The sequence below is a fragment of the Syzygium oleosum genome, unplaced genomic scaffold (genome assembly GCF_021117445.2).
Source record: "Syzygium oleosum isolate NSW1041296 unplaced genomic scaffold, Sole_v2.1 Sole_v2.11, whole genome shotgun sequence".
Classification (NCBI taxonomy): domain Eukaryota; kingdom Viridiplantae; phylum Streptophyta; class Magnoliopsida; order Myrtales; family Myrtaceae; genus Syzygium; species Syzygium oleosum.
The window spans coordinates 11869634-11887800 of NW_026607495.1; the positions used below are offsets into that span (position 1 = coordinate 11869634).

Genomic DNA, 18167 nt, shown 5'->3' on the forward strand with positions numbered 1-18167 from the left:
CGGCCAAGGCGGCGAGCGACGAGCGGCGAAGGAAGCGCGGCGAGTGGCCAGCAAGAAGCGTAGGATGGGATGGGAGCGAAGCGTCGTTCGTGGATGGGGTGCCTAAGCGGGTGAGGGAGACGGAGCGCAGAGCGGAGAGCAGATGGGGAGCGCGAAAGAGAGAGAGGGAGTGTGGAGAGAGAGGGCTGTTTTTAAAAAAAATTTCTCCCAGCTTCAGCTCAGCTCAGCTCAGCGCCGTGGGAGAGCCTTCCTGACATGTGGGTCCTCTCGGACACGTGTCGCCACGCCAGAGTTGTTATTTCTCCACGGTGGAATCCCTAGTGGCACCCAATATTTTCTCGGCCATGAGGGGGTCGTACTAACAGGGTCAGTATGACTCTGTGCATGTAGAAACAATAAAGTGCAATGCTTAGAGGATGGCCCGAGTAAGTAGAAAAATTTGCACCCAAAGCAGCTACAAACTTTTTTCATTATGGATGCACCGCAGCACACCTATATAATGGATGGTTAGCACACTCAGAGTCTGGCAACAGATTTCGCAATGGCTCTTCCTTCTTTGGTCGCAAGCTTCCTTCCCTCCTCAATTCACCATAGCCAACCCTCCTCCTCTTCCTCCTCCGCTGCGTCCTCCGGCCCTCGATTCGCGACATGCGGTTTGAAGATTGAAGATCAAGAGATTGCGAGACGTTCGGCGAATTGGAAACCGAGCGTTTGGGACTATGATTTTGTGCAATCACTCGGTGTTGATTACACGGTAATGTTTTTCTTCTTTTTTTCAGCACAGAAGGATAGAAATTCTCGAAGTTTATTTTTTTTGGTCGAACAGAAATTCTCTAAGTTCAAGAGCTTGATTGTGCAAATTTTAAGTTCAATGACCACGTTGACTACAAAAATAACCTGAGTAAAGCAACCAAATGTACACTTTTTCCCTATTTTTATGTACTTTAATGGGATGAGTCCACCAATACAAAAAAGACACAACCAAAAGAAAATTCGTCCTTTGAATTAGATATATGGATGTTTACTTCTTATGTACTTCTGTATATAATTTATATACGACGTTCGAGATATGAAACATCAATTTACACATTCATCCACTGCCACTCTATCAAATACACGACCAACCCCATCAACATTCTATTGGAGACATTAATAAACCTATTAATAAACCTGGTCGAAATAGCATATTCTCAATATATAGACACGAGCTCAACCGTGCCTACTCAAATGTTTTTGCAAATAAAGTGAGAATCGAACTGTTTCCATACGGGAGGCAATATTGAAGTCTGCTTGTGTATTGACTTTGATTAAGATCTCATTTTGCTGAGCTTTTCATGTGCCTAGGAGGATATATATACGGAGCAAGTCCGAAGGTTGAAGGAAGAAGTCAAGGGTCTATTCGACCGGGAGATGAATCAGGTGGCAAAACTCGAGCTCGTTGACGGGGTTCAAAGACTGGGACTAGGATATCATTTCGAGACAGAGATCAAGAGCGCTCTTGGTTCCATCCATAACAACATCGAAGATGCTCAGCTTTCAGATGATCTCTATCCCGCTTCCCTTCGATTCCGGCTACTCAGACAACATGGATACAACGTACAGCAAGGTAGTCACCAACTAGTTAACCTCTTTAAATCATGTTGATGCACCAAAATTTACCTTACCATTCCTTTTTTTGGACATATAGATGTGCTTCAAAGGTTTATGAACGAGACAGGCACATTCAACGAATCGCTCAAAAGGGATGTGAAGGGGGTTCTTGGTCTTTATGAAGCTTCTGTCCATGGATTGGAAGGTGAAACCATACTTGATGAAGCTTGGAACTTTGCTTCTAAGCATCTGAAGGATCTAAACCTCGACAAAGTTCCCACCAATTCAGCGAGTAACGTGAGTCATGCATTGGATATGCCGATCCACTGGAGGCCAAATAGGGTGGAGGCTCGGTGGTTCATTGACATGTACGAGAAACAACAAGACATGATGCCATCTTTGCTACGATTGGCTAAGGCTCCATTCGTTTGGCGGAAAATATTCTCCCGGAAAATATTTTCCGGATTTTCCGGTGTTCGGGGGGCGAAAAACGTTTTTCGTGGGAAAATATTTTCCTTCCCCCCCTCACAAAATAGCCTAAGTTTATGGAAAATGACTTCCGCTTCTTCAAAAGCGGAAATCATTTTCCGGAGCTTCTTCTTCTTCTTCTTCACTAAGGTCGCGGCCCTGCCGCCGCGCCGGCGCCGCCGCCGCCGCCGCCGCCGTCGCCGCGCCGCCGCCGGTCGCGGTCGCCGCCGCCGCCGCCGCGGCCGCCGGCCACCGCCGGCGAAAAATATTTTCCGAAACTTTTTCATATTGGTCGCCGAACACCGGAAAATTATGTTCCGGGAAAACATTTTCCAGGAAAATGACTTCCGAGAAAATATTTTCCAAAAGGAGAATATTTTCCGCCAAATGAACGGAGCCTAAATTAGACTTCAATTTAGTGCAGTCAATCTACAGGAAGGAACTTAGCAATGTGGCAAGGTATACACAAGCACTCTATAGTTCACAGATGCAATCTGGCAAGGTAGGAGCGCATTTTGATTGACTTAGTCATCACATGACAAATTTTTCAGGTGGTGGGATGAACTTGGGGCGACCAACACGACCTTCTTTAGGGACAGGCTAGTGGAATGCTATTTCTGGAGCATTCTAATGGTTTTCGAACCTCAATATACAGCTTTCAGAGAAATGAATGCGAAGATCGCTTGTATGGTGACACTTATCGATGATGTTTATGACGTATATGGGATGCCGGAAGAGCTTGAGCTCTTAACAGATTTCATTGTCAGGTCTGCGTAGTATTAGAACCATCATCATTTTCCCTTGTAACTATTATTGCCAAGAAAAAAGACGGAATTAATTAGTCTATGAACGCTATGGAAAAAATAGTAAATACTATATATTATAAAATAAATTCTTCAATGTGTTTTGGACCTATCATGGTTTATGTTAGCTTTTTTTTCTTCTATGTAATTGATTGGTTTGGGCTAATAACGTAACGGTAGGCACTAACTTTCATTATTATTGCTAAAAAGCGTATTCAGTGACTGTAAAATTCATAAGATTGCTGAAATTGTGATAACTTATCTAGGTGGGACATCACAGACATCGATAAACTTCCTCCAATAATAAGAGATAGTTTCATGCTCTTGTACAACACCACCAACGAAATTGGGTATTGGACAATGAGAGAGCAAGGAATCAACCCCATCCCTTACCTGCGGAAAGTGGTAATCTCGACTTGATAAATCGTTCACCTAATAATTTCTAGCCCGTGTAGGGCAATTCATTTTTCTATGGGATAATTGTCCAAAAAGTCCTAAACCTATTGTACAGCGGCCAATTCAGTCATAAACCTTTCAATTGTACCAATTTAGTCATAAACCTTTTGGCAATTTGCCAATTTAGTCCCAAACCTTTCAATTGTGTCAATTTAGTCTAAAACCTTTTGAAGATTTGTCAATTTATTTCTAAATCTTTTGACGATTTGCCAATTCAGTCCTTTCGGCCAATTTTAGCTGAAAATCGTTGACAAGAACGCTGGTTGTCCTACATGACACGGCCAGCGGACGGCCGACGTTGGCCTAGAAAATTTTTTCAAATTTCAAAAAATTGCAAAAATTGTCCACGTCCAACACTGGTTATTTCACGTAGGATGATTGGCCTTGACTAGACCTCCACGTCAATGATTTCCGGTCAAAATTGACCCGAATGACTAAATTAATAAATCGTCAAAAGGTTTATGACTAAGTTGGCATAGTTGAAAGGTTTATGACTAAATTGGCAAATTGTAAAAATGTTTATGACTAAATTGGCACAATCGAATGAGTTAAGACTAAATTGGCCGTCGTATAATAGGTTTAAAAGTTTTTGGACAATTTTCCCTTTTTCCACTTCTAACTTTCATTATGATTTCTATTTAAACATTTGAGAATCCGTAAAAGTAGGAGAAAAGAACGTCCCTCGACTTGGTCATTGACCCACTCTTCGAATTCAAATCCTATAGTGGGCCAATGAATGCAAGGCGTACATAAAGGAGGTCCATTGGTACAACAAGGGCACTAAACCGACACTGAAGGAGTACGTGGACGTTGCGGTGAATTCAGCCGGAGGGCTGGTTATGCTGTTGACCAGTTACTTCCTAACCACGGATAAATTGACGGAAGAGGGACTTGATTACGTGTCGAAAATGCCCAGTGTCGTGCATTGCTCTGCCAAGATCCTTCGACTCAACAATGATCTCAGTACATCATCGGTAACTTATTTTTATATTATTCTTCTCCTTGTAAATAGTGGCTTATAAAAAAAAAAGAGTACATCATTGGTATATTCATAGTGACAAGCTATTCTTTCTTATATCTTCGATACGAATGTGAGATGAGTATTTGGACTTATGTTTGTAATGTAACATCCTGAATTTCGACCTATTTCCGGAATCAATGAAATAGATGTTATTTCTCATTTCATTTTAGTAAGTCTCACCCGGAACTGATCATTCTCGGGATACTAACCTTTAGGGAATGGCTACCTAGGGAAATGTACGTGGACCTAAGAACTCGATCATGAGTCGACCTTCGGTGACGATCGAGGTCGCCATGACTCGAATAACCATAGGTCGATACGCGTAATCCCTAAACAGCCGCCCGTTAGTGAGAGACCCTAAAATTGAGATTGGGCAATTTTGATCGCGAAATTGGATCCGGACTTGGATGTCGATTTTCGAGGTCGTGCGCGACTATTTTTACGAGGATGACGTCATTTTAGTGTGGCCAATGATGTTTGGGGTAAGTACGGTCGAAAAATGGAATTTCGACCCAGAACTCAGAAATTACAGTTTTGCCCCTATGGGCACCGAGGCTAGATTCGGAGGCCGTTTGAGGTTATTTTTCGCGGCCAAGGTCATTTTGGGGTGGCCACGCACATTTAGAGTGGTTTTGGCCAAAAATTGGAATTTCGACAAAAATTGGAAAAATAATATTATTTTATTCCCGGAACTTCGCAGTTGATTTTCGAGGGCTTAGAAAGTGAATTTCGCGATTCCGACACCACATTATGTTGGCCACACACATATGGAACGCGTATGTGCGAAAATTGGAATTTCGCCCCGGGACTGGAAAATTACCATTTTGCCCCTGGGCTAATTTTTGGGTCCGAATTTTTTTTGGATAAATTGGGATAATTATGGATAAATATCAGCTGCATCCTTGGGGACCATTGACCCTTTTGCCCCTCTCTTTTTAGATAAGAATGAATAGGAACCATTTAATTAGGGGCATTTTAGTCCTTTTTACCTAAGCTTGACACATGGCACCCCTAATTAAATTATTTGACCAAGTTGGCTGATCTCTCTCTCTCCACACTCACTCTCACGTGCAGACCAGCCCTCTTCAGAAATTTTCTCCCCATTTTCCCACCTTTTCTCTCCACTTTCTCTCCATTTTCCTTCATTTTCTCTCTCGCCGGAGTTTCGCCGGAGCCACGCCGGCCAGCCGTTCCACCTTCCCGCTCTAGCCGAGTTAGTCTAGAGTCCGATAAGTCGCGATCTAATCCCTATTTAGGACGTCGGGTATTTTCGGACTCGTTCGGGTATGGTTTAGAGGATTTAGAGGGTGATTAAGGTATTGATCATGATTATTGGTGGTTAATCATGGCTATTGGTGGCTGAGTATGACTGTTAGTGGTTGTTGCGGGTTGGATTAGACGTTGGGAAATGAGTTTTGGCTGTTGGAATTCGGTAGAAATCGATTCGGGCTTGAATCCGTGAGGTTCGGGGTGAATCGCGGATTCGCGGTTACTGTACCCACCCGGTTTTCTATTTTTGTAGAAAATTTTGAGGGTCGAATTTGAGGAAGTTTTCTTCATGAAAGTTGTTTCCAACATTTTGAAGTATAACATATATTAATTTGGGAATTTTTGGAAATCATTTGATGCCATTCGGAAGTCCATCTTTGGACCGAAATAAAACTGCCCGATTTACTGTTCACCCGCCTTCGGGTCTGTTCGAATTTTTATAAATTTTTCCAGGCCTATTTTCAAAATACTTCCTTCACAAAAGTTGTTGGGAACATTCGTGCCTATAACATATAAAAATTGAAAAGCTTTTCAAGGTGATTTGGGTGTTGAAATAAATGTATTTTGAGGACAAAATATTCTGTTGGAGCAAACTGATTTTGGTCTGATTTCAAGGGACAAAAAGGCATGGTTGTAGTTTGAACCGGATTTCGTGTTCTTCATAAGAAATGTTTATCGGGATGTGTTTTGTGACATATCCAAAATTGAGAATTTTTGGAGTTCGTTTACTATTTATTTTGATGGGATTTCGGTCACTGTATAAACTGCCCAATTTTACCCCGATTCTTTGGATGTTCGTTTTTATTAGCGGAATGGTGGGGGTGTCGAGGTTGAATGGTTGCTGCCCTTGTGGCGGGAATTGAGCCTGAATGTGTGTTTGAATGTGGATTGGTGATATGCCGTGTGTGTTTGGCCGTGAGATGTGGTGGTGTGATAGTGCATTCGCGTATTGTATTCGCGTGCCAAGAATGTGTGATTGGGTGGCGTGTTCGTGTGACGAGAATGTGAAATTGTGAAATGCGTGTGAGGTGTGCGTGTTTGGCAGTGTGTAGGTGTGGCCGTGTGACAAATGTGGTTTGAGTGGAATGAAGGTACTGGAATGTAGGATTGGTTTGAAAGGTGAGACCCTGAGGTGTGTACGTTTACGCGGGGTGAGGTCCGTCCTGAGGCGTGTACGTTTACGCGGGACGATGCCGTCCCTGACGAGATGACGATGCCCGGCCCGACGGGGTGACGATGCCTGACATGGTCAGAAGACCGTTGGCCTGATGCGTTTTACGCGGGCGCGGTAGAAGGAAAGTGTGTGTAGGATTCCATCCTGAGGTGTGTTCGTTTACGCGGGACGATGCCGTCCCTGACGAGGTGACGATGCCCGGCCCGACGGGGTGTCGATGCCTGACGAGGTCAGAAGACCGTTGGCCTGATGCATTTTACGCGGGCGCGGTAGTGGTGGAAAGGTTGAGAATGAGCGGGAATTGGCTTGAGGTGCGAGGTTTGAGAAAGTGACGCGTGGTGTGAGTTGGTGTGCGAGTGTGTTTGTATCGCGTAATGCAGTGCGCGATTATGGGGTAAAATCTGCTAGGCATGGTATGGGACGTGCCCAAGTAGGTTTTGCTTTATAATCGAGGCACGCGCGCGGCTGTGATGTACTGCTGTGGTATGATTGGCGTGTGTATTGATATGTGGAAAGTGTGTGATGGCATGTGTGCAAGAATTGTATGTTGGGATTGTGGGCTAACGTGCATGGTGCGTATGCAGAGAGTCCAGGTATGTGTGAATGTTTGATTGCTGGTTGTGTGGTTGTTTGGTTGCGCGTTTGGATGTGTCTGGAATTACGTGATAGCCTAGGTGGGGCTTAGGTTGTGACTTATTGAGATGTGATCTCATGGTTGTTTCAACCAAACCATTTCAGAGCCCCCACCTGAATGTCGAGATTGAGGTCGACTCGGAGTCGTCGGGTGAGCAGACAGCTGCGGAGGATTCAGGTGGTGATGCCGAGGACAGTGAGTCAGAGTGGACGCCTTCGAGAGGGCGTAGGGGATAGTTCTGAGAGGAGGATGCGCCCCATTTTTGGATAGTGCTGACCTAGAGAGCTGATCTTGATATTTTGGTGGTTTGGAGTTTATAGTTCGGTGTGCTTATAAATTATTTTGTGGTTTGTATTGGCGGATGATGTAAATATTTGGAAGTGTAATATATGCTTGGTGGTTTGACGATTTGTTCCTTCCTGGTGTTCTCCAATTTTAATGTCCGGGATTTTTTTATTGCTTCCGCCGCGAGTTAACTCTGATGGATCGTTGGGTCAGCGACGTTATTCCTGGGACGTCGCACTCTGTTCGACCGGAGGCGGGATGTCGCGAGCTCGATGGGGTTCGAGGCGTGACATGTAATCCATCAATATTGTCCTGCTTAGCATGAATTGGCACGAGGTGACAACTTTAAGGCGCTTGAATGCTACATGAATGAAACCGGCACTTCATAAGTGGCCGCGCGGGAACACATCAGGCATATGGTGCGTGAGACCTGGAAGAGGATGAATAATAGAGTCGTGTTTGAGGACTACTCGGTTCCCCGGTTTGAGCGTTTTCTCGGTGCCTGTTTCAACCTGGCACGAGTTTCTCATATTTTTTACCAATATGGAGACGGATTCGGCCTTCCCAGTCAGGAAACCATGGACCATCTTGTGTCGGCTATATACGAACCTGTGCCCCTCGATTAGGCATGCATGAATGACCAAGGTCTTGCTTTCGGAGAGAGCCTTTGATCTTATTTGTCTTTCTTAGCTTTCGAGCTGGATTTGTGAGCTCTACGATATCGAAGAACATGCTATTCCGTGCTTTGTGTGGTGGCTGATTATGTTATTACAAACAATATTCATGGCGATCGAATTTTATTTTATGTTGAATATATAGCTTCTTGTATTGGAGAAAAATTGAAAAGTGTTGTAAATTAAGTCAGATTGCAATCAATCGCAGCGGAATTTTAATTGTCAGCCATATATTCTCTTTGCAGAACAACGTAATTAGCACAATAAAAGAAGAACGATACACCGGAAGTTTTTACGTAGAAAACCCAATATGGGAAAAACCACGGGACGCTGATCTAGGAATTGCTCCAGTATAATCAAAGGATTACAATTAACACTCTAATGGTGTTTCTCTCGTAATAAATCCTCACGATTGTCACAAAACACATCCTCACTTGATGAACTCTCAAGATCTCTCGTATTTACACACATTATTGAAGGCTCTTGTGATATCTCTAGAGTATTTTCTGGTGTACACAAAAAAAAACCTCCAACCAAGCCCTTCTGTTTATAGCGGTAGATCTCCACCCAAGTTAGTAATCCTCCCTAATTGATTGACAATCACCTCCCAATTAGAAATCTCCCCAATTGATTGGAATTCCTCTAATTGGACAATCCCTAGAATTGATTCCATCCTGATATTCTTTCTAAATAAGACTTCTTATTTAGATTTTTTTCCTTTTCAGCGTTCTACCATAATAGGACTCCTTTCTTTAGGTATTCTTGATGAGCAATCTTCGCGATATTTCAAATCGACTCCGAACATGTTGGGTTGCTCCCAACAAATCTACCCCCAGCCCATCATGGAGGGTCTTAAACTTCCTTATCACTTCGATAAGCCAGCCTCCTTCCTACAGAATTTTAGTTTCTCTGTAGGTAGAGACTTTGTCAACATATTAGCACCATTTTTGTTCGCGTGGATCTTCTGGAGCTTTAATTGCTTCTCTTCCAACATTTCTCGTATCCAATGATACCTAATATCAATATGCTGCATCCTCGAATGAAATGTGAAATTTTTACTGAGATGAATGGCGTTTTGGCTATCGCAATGCACAACATACTCATCTTGCTTGTGCCCCAACTCTTGTAGAAATCTCTTCATTCACAAATCTCTTTGCTAGCTTCGGTGGTGGCTATGTACTCAACCTTCGTTGTGGATAATGCAAAGCACTTTTGCAATCTTGATTGCCAAGAGACAGCTCCACCTGCAAAAATCATCAAATAACATGACGTAGATCGCTTGTAATCTACATCTCCTGCTATGTCTGCATTGGTGAACCCTTCGAGCATCGGTTTTCCATCACCAAAATACAAACACAAACTAAATGTCCATTTAAGATACCTAAGTATCCACTTGATAGCCTCCCAATGTTGTTTGCCGGGGTTTGACATGTATCGGCTAACAATTCCAATAGCATACCCAATAACTGGTCGTGTGCACATCATCGCATACATGAGGCTTCCAACGGCAAAGGCATAAGGAATCTTTAGCATCTTTCCATTCTCCTTTTCACTTGAGGGAAACTGCCTCGTGTTAAGCTGAAAATAATTAGCCAAAGGCGAGCTGACTGCTCTGGCGTAGCTCATGTTGAATCTTTGCACAACTTTCTCTACATATCTCTCTTGGGATAATCACAACTTTTCACAAGCTTTATCGCGCAGTATCCTCATCCCAAGTATTTGCTTTGCTTGTCCAAGGTCCTTCATGGAAAATTCCTTGCTCAACTCCTCCTTGAGCTTCATGATTTTTTTGATATCATTACCCACAATTAGCATATCATCAACATATAATAATAATAAAAAAAATCAGAAAATCACTGTCATGGAACTTTGTGATGAACACGCAATGATCTCCCGTTGTCTTCTTGTATTCATTCCTCTCCATGAATGAATCAAATTTCTTGTACCATTGCCTTGGAGCTTGTTTGAGCTCATAGAGACTCTTCTTCGACTTGCATACAAGATTTTCTTTCCCTTTGGTCACAAAATCTTCGAGTTGCTCCATATATATCTCATCATCAAGATTGCCATGTAAGAATGCTATTTTTACGTCGAGTTGCTCGACCTCCAAGTTCAAGGTTGCGGCCAAACCAAGAACAACTAGAATGGATGGCATCTTTACAACAGGAGAGAAAATCTCCTCCTAATTAATTGCCTTTTGCTAACGAAACCCTTCATCACCAATCTTGCTTCGTAACGTGGTTTGGGGCTGTTTTTTGTAGCCTTTAACCTAAACACCCATTTGTTCTTGAGTGTTTTTTGGCCTTTTGGTAGCTTCACCAAAGCATAGGTGTGATTATCATGCAGGGATTGCATCTCTTATTGCATTGCTTTCATCCATTCCTTCTTGTGGATATCAATTTCCACTTCTTGTAAATTCTCGGGTTCTCCCCCATCAGTGAGAAACACATACTTTAGCGAGTATTTTATGTTAGGTTGCCTTTCTCTCGTTGATCTCCTTGGCTGCTCTTAAGGAACATCATCAACATCAATCGTTTCCTCCTCAACCTCATCATCAACTTCTGCTTCTTCTGCTTCTCCTTCTTCTTGAGCTTCCGCTCCAGCATCTCCACCATCTTCATTACTAATCTTGGCCTCAACTCCTTCGGCAGCCTCATCATTGGCTGCTGTCTCGGTTTGTGCTTGCTCAGTCGAATCATTCTCAACCTCTTTTTGTGTTTCTGCACCAACAGAATTTTGATGAGTCTATAGGCTCCAAGTCAACTAACTCTTCCTCCACACTTTGAGGTTCTTCGTACTTCTTGAGGTCTTTGATAGTTTGATCTTCAAAGAATACCACATCTCGGCTTCGAAACGCCTTCTTACTTTCGGGATCCCACAATCTATAGCCAAATCCTCGTGAGCATATCCCAAGAATATGCACTCCTTGGCCTTTCCATCTAGCTTGGCTCGTTCATCTCTTGGTATGTGTGAGAATGCCCTACAACCAAACACTCTCAAGTGACTGTAAGATGAATTCTTACCATTCTATACACTTTGTGGTGTCTCACCTTTGAGTGGAATCGAAGGTGACAAATTTATCAAATCTACCACCGTCCTCATTGCCTCCCCCGAAAAAGAGTTTAACAACTTCGCATGGGAGAGCATACACCTTATCCTCTCACATATTGTTCAATTCATCCTCTCGGCAACACCGTTGTGTTGGTGTCTTATGCACTATTTTCTCGAGCTTTATGCCATTAACTCTACAGTAATCCTCAAATGGCCCTCGGTATTCCCGCCATTGTTAGCCCTCACACTTCAATTTTCTGCCGGTCTCCCTTTCTAGTTTCGCATGCAAACCCTTGAAGGTATCAAGAACTTAATCCTTTGTCTTCAATGCAGTAGCCCACACCTTCCTTGAAAAATCATCTATGAAGGTAACATAATAGAAAGCACCATCAGCAGTTCTCAAAGTCATAGCATAAACATCGGTATGTAACAAATCAAGTCGATTGGCCTTTTTCAATGGTGAAATTGATTTAAAGGCAACTCTATTATTTTTTCCTACCAATACAGTCTTCACAAGGATTTATAGAGGTACCTTTTATGTCCGGGAGTAAATTCTTCAATGTGAGAAACTTCATTCCATTCTCACTAATATGTCCAAGTCTTTTATGCCAAAGCTCGATAGATACCTCTCTCAATGCATTAACATCTCTGCCGCATAACTTCACTTGTATGGTATAGAGTGATATATTTTTCACTCCTCTTGCTACCACCAAGTTACGCTTGGTTAACTTCCACTTCCCTTCGCCGAAGTGACTCACATAACCATCATCATCTAGCTTTCCTATGGAGATCAGATTAAGGTGAATATCAGGGACATGCCTTAACTCTTTCAAGATCAGCTTGCATCCATTGTTAGTCTCGATCTCAACACTTCCTATGCCAACAATCTTTGACGAGCCATCATTATCCTTTCTCACGAGACCGAAATCTCCAGCTGTATATGAAGAGAAAAATTCTCTCTTGGGAGCTACATGAAAGAAGGCTCTGGAATCAACTACCCAAGTGGTATCCTGACATGTTAAGTTGATGCTCTTATCAGTGCAGATTGTTAAGAAAACTTCCTAATAGATTTTGATGAAGACAAAACTATCCATGAGTAAAGTCTGATATATACTTTGAAGTAATGCTTTTGAAGTATTCTAAGTCCAAACAGTTATATTCTGAAAGTCCAGACTTTAAGTTTATCAGAAGAAGTAATCCAGGTTCTGCATTGCAGAAGACAAAGTTCAGACTTTGTGCAAAGAAGTAGAAGTATCGCAGTTTATATATTGGAATCAATATATTCAGAATTTACCAACAAACCACTCTGACTTCAAGTTCTGAGCGCAAAGACCTTATCCAGACGTTATCGCTTACTCAGAACGTAAACAACGACTAGTAATCTGGCTTGGATTTCACTAATAAAAAGAATTGATTGATTCGATCTTAAAAGGCTATTTTGCAAGGAATATTTATATAGCAAGATATCCTAAGTTGATTGACAATCAAATCTCACGACAAGTTTATTTCTAAATGGAGAAGCTCTACTTGTGAAAACCAAATCTCTGGTTATATTGGCAACCGGATTTAGCGAGATTATGATTTTATCACTCAACGGCTACTCAATCCTTTATATACAAATCTATCCAAGATGAAGATTGGAAGATGATCCTCTAAAGACTGTCCAGCGGCTAGTTTGAAAGTGGAGGAGTATAAAAGGAGACAAATCGTCGAAGAGCAGTAGTAGATAGACGAATCCAGAATTATCCATTTCAAAGTCTGAGCAAACTCTGACAAGTTTTTTACTTGTCTTTCTCGAGCTTAAATCTGTGATCTTGAGAGACTGGTTATAAGAGAGATAGAGTGATCCTTCTGAATATTACTCATAACTTGTAATCTCTTGATCGATCAGCTAGTGGAATCCAGCTAGTAAACTGTTAGTGTGGGAGAGTGGACGTAGGCTTGATCTAAGCCGAATCACTATACATATCTGTGTGCATATTCTCTGTTCCCTAAATCTCTTTATTGCTCATTTGTCTGTTTGCCATTCAAAATCTGACTAAAATCTGAATGTTGTTCAGACTTTGCTTGAGTCAATTATTTTCGCATTAAAATTGATCAATTTGAATTCAATTCACCTATTCACCCCCCTCTAGGTGATATTTGCTAGTCTCATCATGGATAACCATCATGTCTTCATAAACTATAGTGACATTTGTAGCTTGTGCTTCAACTTGCTTCTTAGCTGCCTTCGATCGACAATCTCTAATGAGATGCTCGGTTTTTCCACAATGAAAACAAGCCCTCTTCTCAACCCTTGGCCTTGAGGTTGAATGACCTTTAAGTCCACGGCTTTTGCTCCTCCCACAATCTACTTTCTTCCCTTGTTAATTGAAACAAGAGTTTTATCACCATGGTTATAGTAACCATCATCCTTGCGCCTTTGCTCTTCACTTAGCAATCTGTTCTTCACTAACTCCATGGTCAAGGCTCCATGGAATTGTGAATTGACACAAATTAAGGTGTCCTAGTTTTTTGGCATAGAACCTGTCAGGAAGTGTGCATGCAATTTCAGAGTGATCATCCTCTCCATTGCATTGATTTGATTTACCAGCCCTTCCGTAGTGCCTACGTGTTCAGACACACTTGTTCCATCTTTGTACTCCATACGCGACACCTTCTTTATCAGGGTTGCTATGTTTCGAGATGCATTCCTCGCATATGTCCGCTCTAGATTTTTCCACAAATCATAAGCATTGTCTTCTTGGGTGAAGTTTTGAAAGATGCTTTGATCGAACCACCTTGTAATGGTGCCAACACATCTTTTGTTGAGGATAGTCCACTCATCCTCCTTCTCCTCCTCTTCTTCTAGTGTTAATATTGGGGCTTTTGAGGAATCTTCTCCTTCCTCTCCAGGTTTTGCTAATTTAGGAACTAGTGCTAGAGTCTTTACCATGCCCTTTGGAGGCATTCTTGTCTTGATTGGTATTTCCAAGCCTTTGATATAGAGATGATCCTCCATCTTGCACTCCACATTGTATAATTCGTAGCCGTGGGCATGATCATGTTGACCTTGTCTTCTGATATCTTTTACAACCTCTGCTTTGATACCACTTTGTTGAAAATTAAGTCAGATCGCAATCAATCGCAGCAAAATTCTAACTGTCAAAATCGCGCAAGATGTCATCGTATATTCTCTTCGTAGAAAAACGTAAGTAGCACAGTAAAAGAACAATGATACACCAGAAGTTTTTACATGGAAAACCCAATATGAGAAAAATCGCGGGACGTTGGTCTAGAAACTGCTCCACTATAATCAAAGGATTACAATTAACACTCTAATGGTGTTTCTCTAACAATAAATCCTTACAATTGTCACAAAACACATCTTCACTTGAACTCTCAAGATATCTCGTGTTTACATACATTGTTGAAGACTCTTGTGATATCTCTAGAGTATTTTCTGGTGCACACAAAAAAAAACCTCCACCCAAGCCCTTCTGTTTATAGCGGTAGATCTCCACCCAAGTTAGGAATCCACCCTAATTGATTGACAATCACCTCCTAATTAGAAATCTCCCCCGATTGATTAGAATTCCACTAATTGGGCAATCGCTAAAATTGATTCCATCCTGGTATTCTTTCTAAATAAGGCTTTTTATTTAGATTTTTTCCTTTTTAGCATCCTCCTATAATAGGACTCCTTCTTATTAGGTATTTGTGATGAGCAATCTTCGGATATTTCAAATCGACTCCCGAATATGTTGGGCTGCTCCCCACAAAAAGAAAATGCTTTATATAGAAGAAAAGAAAAATCGATCAACTTTGACCAACGTTGGTTCAATGCAATTTGAAACGGTGGCTGTGTAGAAAGTTTTCTTCTACCATTGAGTTTTATTGAAATGGTGTCACAAAGGATTCTCCAAGGTTCAGAATGGCGCGAGGCTATTTCAGAAGGTTGAAATGTCGATGAATTAAATTGGATTGCGTATTTTCTTCTTCTCGAACAATACTACTATCTTTCTATATATTTTTTTTTTCGGATCACTTAAGGGTTACTTTTTAAAAAAAACGATCATTTAAGTGCCAATTCCAATTTGGTTGCCGGAAATCCGACGTGGCCATATTTTATTAATTTCTTAGATTGACGTGGCTTGCCGGCGTGCCTAGTCAGCATATATTTCCCTAAACGACGTCGTCTACAAGTTTGCCCAAATATAAACCCTTAATCGCCAATTGAAGGAAATTCCCAAATTTGAAACTCTAATGACTATTCAATCGAAAATTGAAACCCTAATTCGGTTTGCCCCCAAAATTAACAGCTTAATTTTGCAAATGGAGAGCAGTAGCATGAGGAGTGGCTCAAATTTGTTTCAACGAAGCGAAGAAGATAAATATTATTGTTATTGTTGGCGATTGTAACTGGGCTGCATCAGATGACCGAGTAATGAGCTTCAGTCACAATGACGCTGCATATGCGAGGCCAAAACACTACAAATCGGGCCGGAGATGCTGGGGTATTCCTATAAAGCGCCTGGATTTGATCGGCCGCCGGTGTTGCTAGAATGGGGGTGATATCACAGGAGCAACTGGACCAGGCTGATTTACTGTGGCAGGGACCGATTTAAAGGGTTGGAGCCCTACCGGGATTGCTGAATCTCGTCTATTGGTTGCTGATGTTATTGGAAATTTGTTGCTGTGTCAGTGGTGGCAGGGGATGCACGAACAAGTATTGACGAATGTGAGGACGAAACTGAGGTTCTGCAAAACGATGTCCGGGCAAAGTGCGGATGGAAATCGAAACTCGCTGGTGCAGTGGTAACCAAACGTAGTGGCAGGGCGACAGCGAGCGAATGGTAGTGACAGGGAGTCGTTTGGCTTGGGAGTCGAGCGTTGAACGATGGTGGACCCTCCGAGCCCCATTTTGAGAGTTTCAAGGGCGACGTTGTTTTTCACCTAGGAGAGTGGTGCGATGTCGCTTTTACACAACCCAGCCACGTTGGATGGTGCTGCGTCATTTTTATTATTCACGTGGATGGACGAAGGATAGTAGAAGTGTCAAAAGTTATGTTTATTATTCACGTGGATGGAAGAAGGATAGTAGAAGTGTCAAAAGTTATGTACGACGCTCATTTTAGTGCAAAAAGTTTTTTTTCGGATCACTCAAGTGCCATTTTTTAAAAAACACGATCACTTAAGTGCAAACTCCGATTTGGATCGTCGAAAATCCGACGTGGCTATATTTTATTATTTTCTCAGTCTTCCGTGGCTCGTCGACGTGTCTAGTCAGCATATAGCCTCTAAACGACGTCGTTTAAAAGTTGTAAATAGTGATCATTTGAGTGGCAATTTTTTTTAAAAGAGATCACTTAAGTGTCAGTCGTTGTTAAAAAGTGATCACTTCAGTGCCAATCGTTGTTAAAAAGTGATCATTTCAGTGCCAAACACCGGCCCAAACAAGCAGCAACTAGCTGCACCACCTTGTGTAGCTCGACCAATAAGCACTAGCACTAACTTTGCACCAACAGCACATAGCTGGTGAATCTTGTGCTTGCACTAGCACATACAATAGTTGGTGCAAGCAAAACCAGCAAAACTAACACACCAGCACAACCAAAAGCAATATATAGAAATGGCAAAAACATAGACAAAATAAAGTCCATTGAAATTAAACTTAGTCTTTACATTTGGTCAATTTGAATAACGCACTAAAACATCTCAACATCCAGGGGTTGGCTTCCCACCAAACAAAAATATTCAACTCAACACTTAACAATATCAACCCCATCAATCTCTGCATCAACGCTTCTCTTCCCTAGGCCAAGACCCTCCGCTTCAAGGAACGGCTATTGCCGCTGTTGCTGCGCTTTGCCTTCTTAATCTCCACTCTGATCTTGTTCAGGCCAATCACGACTTGCCTCTTCTTCCTGCTCCTGATCCTGCATGCATTGCATAGAGATTGCAGGACCAAAGCACAAATCGATCATAAGCTGCGTCAAAATCAAAACAACTATCGAGCGGTGAAGTAATCTTTGCTGGCTTATCATTCTCCATCACATTGACAAACTCAACCTCAAGGGGAGCTTCACTAGTGTCAGAATCATTCAAGTCTTGAGATGAAACATTTTGAATGCATTTTCCCTCCATGTTGACCTTCCTCGTGATCTTTTCTTCTACAAGTCTCCCACAAAATCCCAAATATACTATATTAAAAGGGATTAAACAAAGTATTATCTCCAGGATAGAATCATTGCCAAAGACAACTCCAGAGGGCCTTTTTGCCCCTTTTTAGGCCAAAACTGACAGAGGCCCCAGTTACAAGTATAGAACTAATAATAACATGACAGATCAAAAGCCCGTTGTAGGCCAATGAAACTCCATATTAGCAGAAAAGTTAAAGAGCTCAAAAAAGAAATTGCTTATAAAGCTTCCTTAATTGTGAAATGGAATATTAGCCAACTTAAGCTAACATAATTCAAAAAAATTTCAAAGGGCGTAAATTTTCTTCTTCGAAAGCAATAAGAGACACTGTTTTATGAAAGAGATGAAGTTAGAAACACGCATTGGAGCAACCTAACCAATGCAAACCAAATCGAGTGATTTCAGCTGCCTAACCAATGCAAGAATTTCGAGATCTTGATGAGATGGTCTCGCATGAAGTCCCGATCAATGCGGCCACTAACCTTTTTCACCCATATCTGGCATTTGTGTCAACTCTTCGTAAGATCTAGTAGCTCTTCGAAGTCGGCGAAGTACGACAAAC

General features: G+C 41.9%; 1 long non-coding RNA gene and 1 pseudogene across 1 annotated transcript; one reads left to right on the top strand and one right to left on the bottom strand.

Annotated features, from left to right (window-relative positions):
* The first annotated feature begins 541 nt into the window (after positions 1-541).
* On the top strand, positions 542-8326 carry LOC130139339 (terpene synthase 10-like; annotated as a pseudogene).
* Positions 8327-17048: 8722 nt separating this feature from the next.
* On the bottom strand, positions 17049-17635 carry LOC130139383 (uncharacterized). The gene is made up of 2 exons (XR_008817593.1): positions 17468-17635; positions 17049-17343 (listed from the first exon to the last, which is right to left on the bottom strand). It is a non-coding gene; the product is annotated as an uncharacterized LOC130139383 (long non-coding RNA).
* Between the last annotated feature and the right edge of the window lie 532 nt (positions 17636-18167).